The following is an 8,320-nucleotide window of genomic DNA, read 5'->3' as shown; positions in this document are numbered from 1 at the left end:
ACTCAGTATTAATGCGCAGCCTCCAATACACTGAAAGAAGCTTTGGGGCCCTTCTCTCTCTCTCCTTCTCTCTCTCATTAATTTTGGAGCTGTGAGGACCCAGCAATAACAAAGAATGTGCTGGTAATATTAAAATATAGCTATTATTCAAAAATAAAAAGAGGGGCCGGGTGGTGGTGCACCTGGTTTAGTGCACATGTTATAATGCACAAGGACCCAGGTTTGAGCCCCCGGACGCCACCTACAGGGGGAAGGCTTTGTAAGTGGTGACGCAGGGCTTGCTGGTGTGTGTCTGTCTCTTTCAATTTCCACCTTCCCTCTCAACTTCTGGCTGTCTCTATCCAATAAATAAAGATAAATAATAATAAAGAATAGAGGCCAGGTGGTGGTGCACCTGGTTGAACACACACATTATAGTACACAAAGACCCAGGTTTGAGCCCCCAATCCCCACCTGCAGGGGGAAATTTTCACAAATGGTGAAGCAGTGCTGCAGGCGTCTCTCTGTCTCTCTCCCTCCATCTCCCCCTTCCCTCTTGATTTCTGACTGTCTCTATCCAACAAATAAAGATAATTTTTAAAATGTTCAGTGGTCTGGGAGGTGGTGCAGTGATAAAGCTTTGGACTCTCAAGCATGAGGTCCCAAGTTCGATCCCCGGCAGCACATGTGCCAGAGTGATGTCTGGCTCTTTCTCTCTCCTCCTTTCTCATAAATAAAAAAATAAAAATAAAAATAAATCTTTAAAAAAATTTAAAAATAAAAGAGTGATGGTAAAAAAACGATGGCTGACAAAGTAGCTCACTGGATGGTCCACTGCTTTGCCATGTGTGTAGCCCAGGTTCAAGGCTCGCTGCTAAACCATTAAGGAAGCTTTGGTGCTGTGGCTTCTTTGCCTCTTTTTCTCTTTGTCTTTATGTCTACCTGAAAAAGTCACTCTGGGGCCCGCAAGATCATTCATTTAGTGCATTTGTTTTGTCATGGGCACAATCCAGGTTCCAACACAGCCCCAATTTCACTGAAGGAATCATCTTTGGTGCCATAGTGTCTGCCTCTCTCTCTCCCTCTCCCTCTCTCTCTTTCTTGATTTAATAATGATCAACAAGACTATAGAATAAGAGGACTACAATTCCACACAATCCCCACCACCAGAGTTCTGCATCCATCTCTCCAGACAATACCTTTAGTCTACTTGCATGTTAGCTGCTGGGCTCAGGCAAAAATTAGTAAAGTCATGGGTCCCTTGGAACATGCCTAAAATAAGACTCCAAAATGGAGACCCCAAATCTCATCTGCTATAGTCTTACTTTTGGGTTCTTAATTATTAAACAATTTGTTCTCTGTCTCTTTCTATCTGAGAAGTTGGCTTGGAGCACGAAAGCCCCAGTGATGATAAAAAATGAGAAGAGGGGAGGGGCAGCAGCGCAGCAGGTTAAGCACACACGGTGCGAAAGGGAAGGACCAGCACAAGGATCCCATTTCAAGCCCCTGGGCCCCACTTGAAGGGGGTCCCTTCACAGGCGGTGAAGCAGGTCTGCAGGTGTCTATCTTTCTCTCCCCCACTCTGTCTTCCCTTCCTCTCTCCATTCCTCTCTGTCTTAGCCAACAACAATGACAGCAATAACAACAACAACGATAAACAACAAGGGCAACAAAAGGGAAAAAACAGCCTCCAGGAGCAGTGGGTTCCTAGTGCAGGCACTGAGCCCCAGCAGTAACCCTGGAGAGAAAAAAAGAAAAAGAAAAAAAGAAGAAAAGAAAAGGGGTCGGGCAAGTGGCCCCTCACCTGCAGGGGGGGGGGTCGCTTCACAGGCAGTGTCTTTCGCTCCTCCTCTGTCTTCCCTCCTCTTGACTTCTCTCTGTCCTATCCAACAACAACAGTGGCAACAATAACAACAACAAGGGTAACAAAATGGGGGAAATGGCCTCCAGGAGCAGTGGATTAGTAGTGCAGGCATAACCCTGGAGGCAAAAAAAAAAAAAAGGAGAGAGAGAGAGAGAGAGAAGAAAGAGAAAAGGGAAAGGGGGCAAAAGAGGAAGGAGTCAGTCCTGAGTGGTGAAAGCTACAGAGATGACAAAAAAAAAAAAGAAGAAGAAGAAGAAAAAATTTTTAAAAATCAAGTATAATCTTTCAATATGCCGGAATCACAAGAGCAAAGAATCAGAACTTACAAAAAAAAACAGGTATACGGACTGGGCAGTGGTGCACCCGGCTAAGCGCACACAGTACTTAGAGCAAATACCCACACAGGGATTCGGCACCCAGCTCCCCATCTGCAGGGGGGAAGCCTCACTAGCGGTGAAGCAGGTCTGCAGGTGTCTGTCTTTCTCTCTCCCTCTCTCTTCTCCCCTCTCAATTTCTCTCTGTCTTATCCAATAAAATGGGGGTTGGGGGGACAGGTATAAAGAAGAATGTCCCTCAAAAAAAGCTTTTTTTTTTTTTAATACTGCTGGGATGAAACTTTCACTTTTTTTTTTTTTTTTTAACCAAAGAACTGCTCAGCTCTGGTTTATGATGGTATGGGGGATTGAACCTGGGACTTTAGAGAGTCTCTTTGCATAACCATTATGCTAGCTAGCTCCCACCCAACTTTTCACATTTTAGATTAGTAGGTGGTGTTTTACAATACCAAGCACTCGTTTTTAGAGAGATTTAACAATCATAAATTTTCCTTCCAGAGTTACTCTTTGGCTTGTAACTATTTCATCGCAGGAGATCAAATAGTTATTTATTTTATCAGTTAGGTTTTTTGTTATGTTGGCCTCCTTTCTGCTTTGTTAGTCAGGCTCTTTGCAGTTTTCTGCCTCATTGCCAGGGTAACCTAGGATTCCTCATGGTTGAGAGCCGAGAAGCCTACATGCTGCTTTTCCTCCAGCATGGGGTATTCACAAGTGAGACTTTGGTCTAAGTAGGTCAAATTTGAGTGGAGCTTGCTCTTTTGATCAAACTAGCATTGCAGTTCTAGGGGAGAAAGTGCTTAGAAGTAGGCACTATAAAATGGGTTGAGGTGAAATGACCCAGCAACACAGTTTCTTTCTTTGCCAAATTTCAAAGTTCCAACCAGTTAAAAGCTAGATCAGGACATCGAAATGAGTAAAATACTTAAGAAATAATTTTTGCTAAGGCAAAATGAACACTATAGGACATTAATGAAAGAAGACATAGATGGAAAGAATCTGTTTTCATGGATTGGAAGAATTAATATTGTTAATATACTAATACTGACCAAAACAATTTATCAGTTCAGTGCATCCCTATCAAAACTCCAATGATACTGTAAAAACAGAAATAAAGTAAATAATACAGTAAATAAAGTAAATAATAAATAAAGTAAATAAAAGTAAATAAAAAAGTAAATAAATAAAATAAATAAATAAATAAATAAAATAAATAAAGTAAATAAAGTAATAATAAAGTAAATAAAGTAAATAAAGTAAATAAAGTAAATAATACTTAAAAAATAAAGTCTTAATAATACTTAAATACTTAAAGTATTTATATATTATATTAAATAATAAATAATTAAATAATAAATAATTATATTAAATAATATTAAATAATATTAAATAATAAATAATATTAAATAATATTAAATAATAATTAAATAATAAATAATTATATTAAATAATATTAAATACTTAAATACTTAAAGTCTAAATAATACTTAAAAAATAAAGTCTTAATAATACTTAAAAAATAAAGTCTCCAGGTGGAGACATCCCACTGCCTGGATGTAAATGATATTACAAAGCCATAGTAGGGCTGGAGTAAAATATCACAGTGGTTTATTCAACACACTTTCATGCATGAGGCACCACAGGTCCCAGATTCAGTCCCCAATGACACCATCAGCCAAAGCTGAGCAGTGCTCTGGTTTAAAATAAAAACTAACAAAAGTATATTTTGGTGGGTGTGGCGTGGAACTATACACAGTAATTTTACAATCTTGTAACCCACTGTTAACTACAAAAAGGTATATTAATCGAAAGAGTACAGTACTGGCATAAAATCAGACGTGGATCAATGAAGCAGATCAGAACTATAGAAATAAACCTATATACTAAGAAACTGTCAACAAAAGAGCTAATAATATACAGTGGAGCAAGGGCGGTCCCTTAAATTAATGATGTTGGAAAACTTGACGGTCACATATAGTTAAATGTTTTATGCTGTATACACAAATGAACTCAAATTAACTAAACATTTAAACATAAGACTTAACATCAAATTCATTAGTGAAAACAGAGGGCAAAACTCTTCAGAATCAGATGTGGTAAAGTTTTTCCTTTTGTTAGGTTTGATATCAACAAAAGCACAATTAAACAAGTGGGGCTACATTAAAATTCTACATAGCAAAGGAAACCAACAGAATGAAAAGATGACCTATAGAAAATATTTGGGGCGGAGGGTAGATAGCATAATGGTTATGCAAACAGACGCTCATACCTGAGGCTCCAAAGTCTCAGGTTCAATCATCCCACACCACCATAAGCCAGAGCTGAACAGTGCTCTGGTTAAATAAAAAAAAGAAAAGGAAAGAAAATATTTGTAAGGGGGGGGGCGGGTGGTAGTGCATCAGGTTAAGCACACATGGCACAAAGGTCAAGGACCTACATAAGGATCCTGGTTTGAGCCCCCAGCTCTCCACGTACAAGGGGGTCGCTTTACAAGCAGTGAAGCAGGTCTGCAGGTGTTTATCTATCCCCCTCTGTCTCCCTTACTCTCTCGGTTCCTCTGTCCTATCCAACAACAACAACAGTAACAACCACAAAAATAAGGGCAACAACAATGGAAAAAATGGCCTACAGGAGCAGTGTATTCGTAGTGCAGGCACTGAGCCCCAGCAATAACCCTGGAGGCAAAAACAAAAAAACAAAACAAAAACTGTAGGGGTCAGGCAGTGGTGAACCCTGTTAAACGCACATAGTTCTTTTTTTAAATATTTATTTATTTCCCTTTTTGCCTTTGTTTTATTGTTGTAGTTATTATTTATGTCATTGTTGTTGGATAAGACAGAGAAATGGAGAGAGCAGGGGAAGACAGAGGAGGGGAGAGAAAGACAGACACCTGCAGACCTGCTTCACCACTTGTGAAGCGACTCCCATGCAGGTGAGGAGCCGGATCCTTACGCTGGTCCTTGTGCTTTGTGCCACCTGTGCTTAATTCCCTGTGCTACCACCCGACTCCCCCAACGCACATGGTTCTAAGCGCAAGGACCTGCACAAAGATCCTGGTTTGACCTCCCACTCTCCACCTGCAGTGGGGACACTCCACATGCACTGAAGCCCATCTGCAGGTGATTATATCTCTTCCTTCTCTATCTCCTCCTCCCCTCTCAATTTCTCTCCATCCTAGCCAATAAAAAAATGGAAAAATAATAACTGCCAAGAGCAGTGAATTCATAGTACTGGCACAGAGCCGCAGCATTAACCCTGGAGACAAAAGAAAAAAGATATCTGTAAGATCCATACAGGTCTGTGAAACGTAAGGAATTAGTACTGGGACATTACGGTACCTTGAGGGGTCTCCACAGAAGTCCGCAGTGACGGTGTGACCTATTGCCTGTGCACAGCTGAGTGCACAGCCACATTAGCTACAGTGGTTGCTGCCTGGACCATCAGGCCTGACTGCTGGAGACCAGCACCAGGCACACCAACAGCAGATGGTGGAGGAGTTGGTGCCAGTAGCTGAGCTGCTGCCACTGGCCAGAGGTGCCAACCAGGAGGTGCAACCTCAGCTTCCACACAGCATTGCCAATGCACTGCAGTTCCAAGATGGTGTTTGCAGCTTAGAAAAGAAGAGCCTCTGAATCCAGGTAACAAAACCAGGAGTGAATAAGCCAGCTTACAAATATTAGGGGCCAGGCAGTGTCACATTGGGTCAAGTGCACATAGTACCAAGTGCAAGGAATCACGAAAGGACCCAGGTTAGAGCCTCCCAGCTCCCTTCCTGCAGGAGGGATGCTTCACAAGCTGTGAAACAGGTCTATAGGTGTTTCTCCTTCTTTATCTTCCCTTCCTCTCTCTCTATTTCTCTCTGTCCTATCCAGTAAAATGGAAAAAATGGCCACCAGGAGCAAAAGAGAAGGAGAGAGGGAGAGAGAGGGAGAGAGAGGGAGAGAGAGGGAGAGAGAGGGAGAGAGAGGGAGAGAGAGGGAGAGAGAGGGAGAGAGAGGGAGAGAGGGAGAGAGAGGGAGAGGAAGAGGGAGAGGGAGAGGGAGAGGGAGAGGGAGAAAGGGAGCACTGATCTGTAAAAATGCTTGCACTGAGAAATGTGTCTGTGTCCATCAGTGAGACAGTGCCCGGAAATGATGTCAGTGATTTCTGTGTGCTGCCAGCTGCCATCTGCAGTGATGAGGGCTTCCTGAGTGAGGGGGCTCACACCCAAGACTATGTGCTCCCTGTTAACTATGGCTGAGTGACACAATCTCCAAACCCTCTCTGGTGAGAGGTGAAGTTACTTTTAGTATCCCCAGAGACCTGGGAGAGATCTATAATTGGAAATTTCTAAAGAAACCTATTCTCAGCATTAATGTGTGATATCATTTCTTAGAAATATTTCTCTGGCACAAATAAATACCTTTCTCTATTTTCTTTTTTAAAATTTTTTAATATTTATTTATTTTCCCTTTTGCTGCTTGTTGTTTTTCATTGTTGTTGTAGTTATTATTGTTGTTGGTACTGATGTCATTGTTGTTGGATAGGACAGAGAGAAATGAAGAGAGGAGAAGAAGACAGAGAGGAGGAGAGAAAGACAGACACCTGCAGACCTGCTTCACTGCTTGTGAAGCGACTCCCCTGCAGGTGGGGAGCCGGGGGCTTGAACCCAGATTCTTACTCTCGTCCTTGAGCTTTGTGCCACCTGCGCTTAACCTGCTGCACTACCGCCCGACTCCCTCTATTTTCTTATACATGGGGAAAGGGTTTTCTGCCCACATTTCTTTTTTTAAAAAAATCTTTATTTATTGACTACATAGAGACGGCCAGAACTTGAGAGGGAAGGGGGATATATATAGAAAGGGACAGAGACACTTGTGTCCCTGCTCCATCACTCACAAAGCTCCCCCCATGCAGGTGGGGACTGAGGACTCCAGCCCAGGTCCTAGTGCATTGTAACATGTGTGCTCAATCAAGTACACTACCACCTGGCCCCCTGCCCACATATCTTTCTGATAAATCTTCGGATCCTTGAGTAAGACATTTAAAATATAGCTTCATTGGAAATGAAAGTATGAAGCATTTCAAATTATGTGTCAGAGAAGTCAGTTATCTTGAGCTTTTCAGAATAAAATGAAAAAGGAAAAAAAAAACCATGTTTACTTAAAGGATACAAAGTCATGAGTATCAAGCACCAAAAACCGGTTATGGAAATATCTAATTTTCCGATAAGTATTAGCCTGTCTCTCACCCCATCTTTTTTTTTTTCTTACTGAAAGATTGTGAGTTCTTAGTTTGCACAAATCTATATGAATATCCAGCTGCCAAAATACACTCCATCCCTCTCCTCTCCTCGCCAGCTGTTTTTTGTAGCTAAGGGTGTCTCACCGCCTTGGCTGTGTTCAGACTTGCTGCTGGGAAATGTCACTGGTGTTTAAATGCTAAGTTCTGACTGGTCTCTCTCGACATCAACAGCTTCTCTTCTAACTTTGAAGTTACTGATTAACTATCTTATTAGTAGATACTAGCTCCTCCCCCTCCTAAGAATTGATATATGGGGGAGTCGGGTGGTAGTGCAGTGGGTTAAGCGCACATGGCACAAAGCGCAAGGACCGGCGTAAGGATCCAGGTTCGAGCCCCCGGCTCCCCACCTGTAGGGGAGTCACTTCACAAGTGGTGAAGCAGGTCTGCAGGTGTCTATCTTTCTCTGCCCCCTCTCTGTCTTCCCCTTCTCTCTCCATTTCTCTCTGTCCTATCCAACGACAACATCAATAACAACAACAGTAATAGCTACAACAATAATAATAATAAAAAGAATTGGTATATGGGACACTTTGAAAAAAAGACACTGCTAGGGGCTGAGTGGTAATGCACCCTGTTGAGCGCACATGTTGCAATGTGCAAGGACCTGGGTTCAAGCCCCCAGTCCTCACCTGCAGGGGAGAAGCTTCAGGAGCAGTGAAATGTTGCTGCAGATTTCTGTCTTTCTCCCTATCTCCCCCTTTCCTCTTGATTCCTCTCTGTTTCTATACAAGAAATAAGATATTTTTTAAAACACTGCTAGCATTTCTGCATGTTCTATTAAGTGCTCATACTTGACGGTCTTTCTGCTCTTATACATATGTTCCCTACTGTCAGAGTTCATCATTATAGTACTGAAACTCCA

The sequence above is a fragment of the Erinaceus europaeus genome, chromosome 18 (genome assembly GCF_950295315.1).
Source record: "Erinaceus europaeus chromosome 18, mEriEur2.1, whole genome shotgun sequence".
NCBI classification, from domain to species: Eukaryota; Metazoa; Chordata; class Mammalia; order Eulipotyphla; family Erinaceidae; genus Erinaceus; species Erinaceus europaeus.
The sequence above is the reverse complement of the archived record's forward strand: the minus strand, read 5'-3'. Positions refer to the sequence as shown.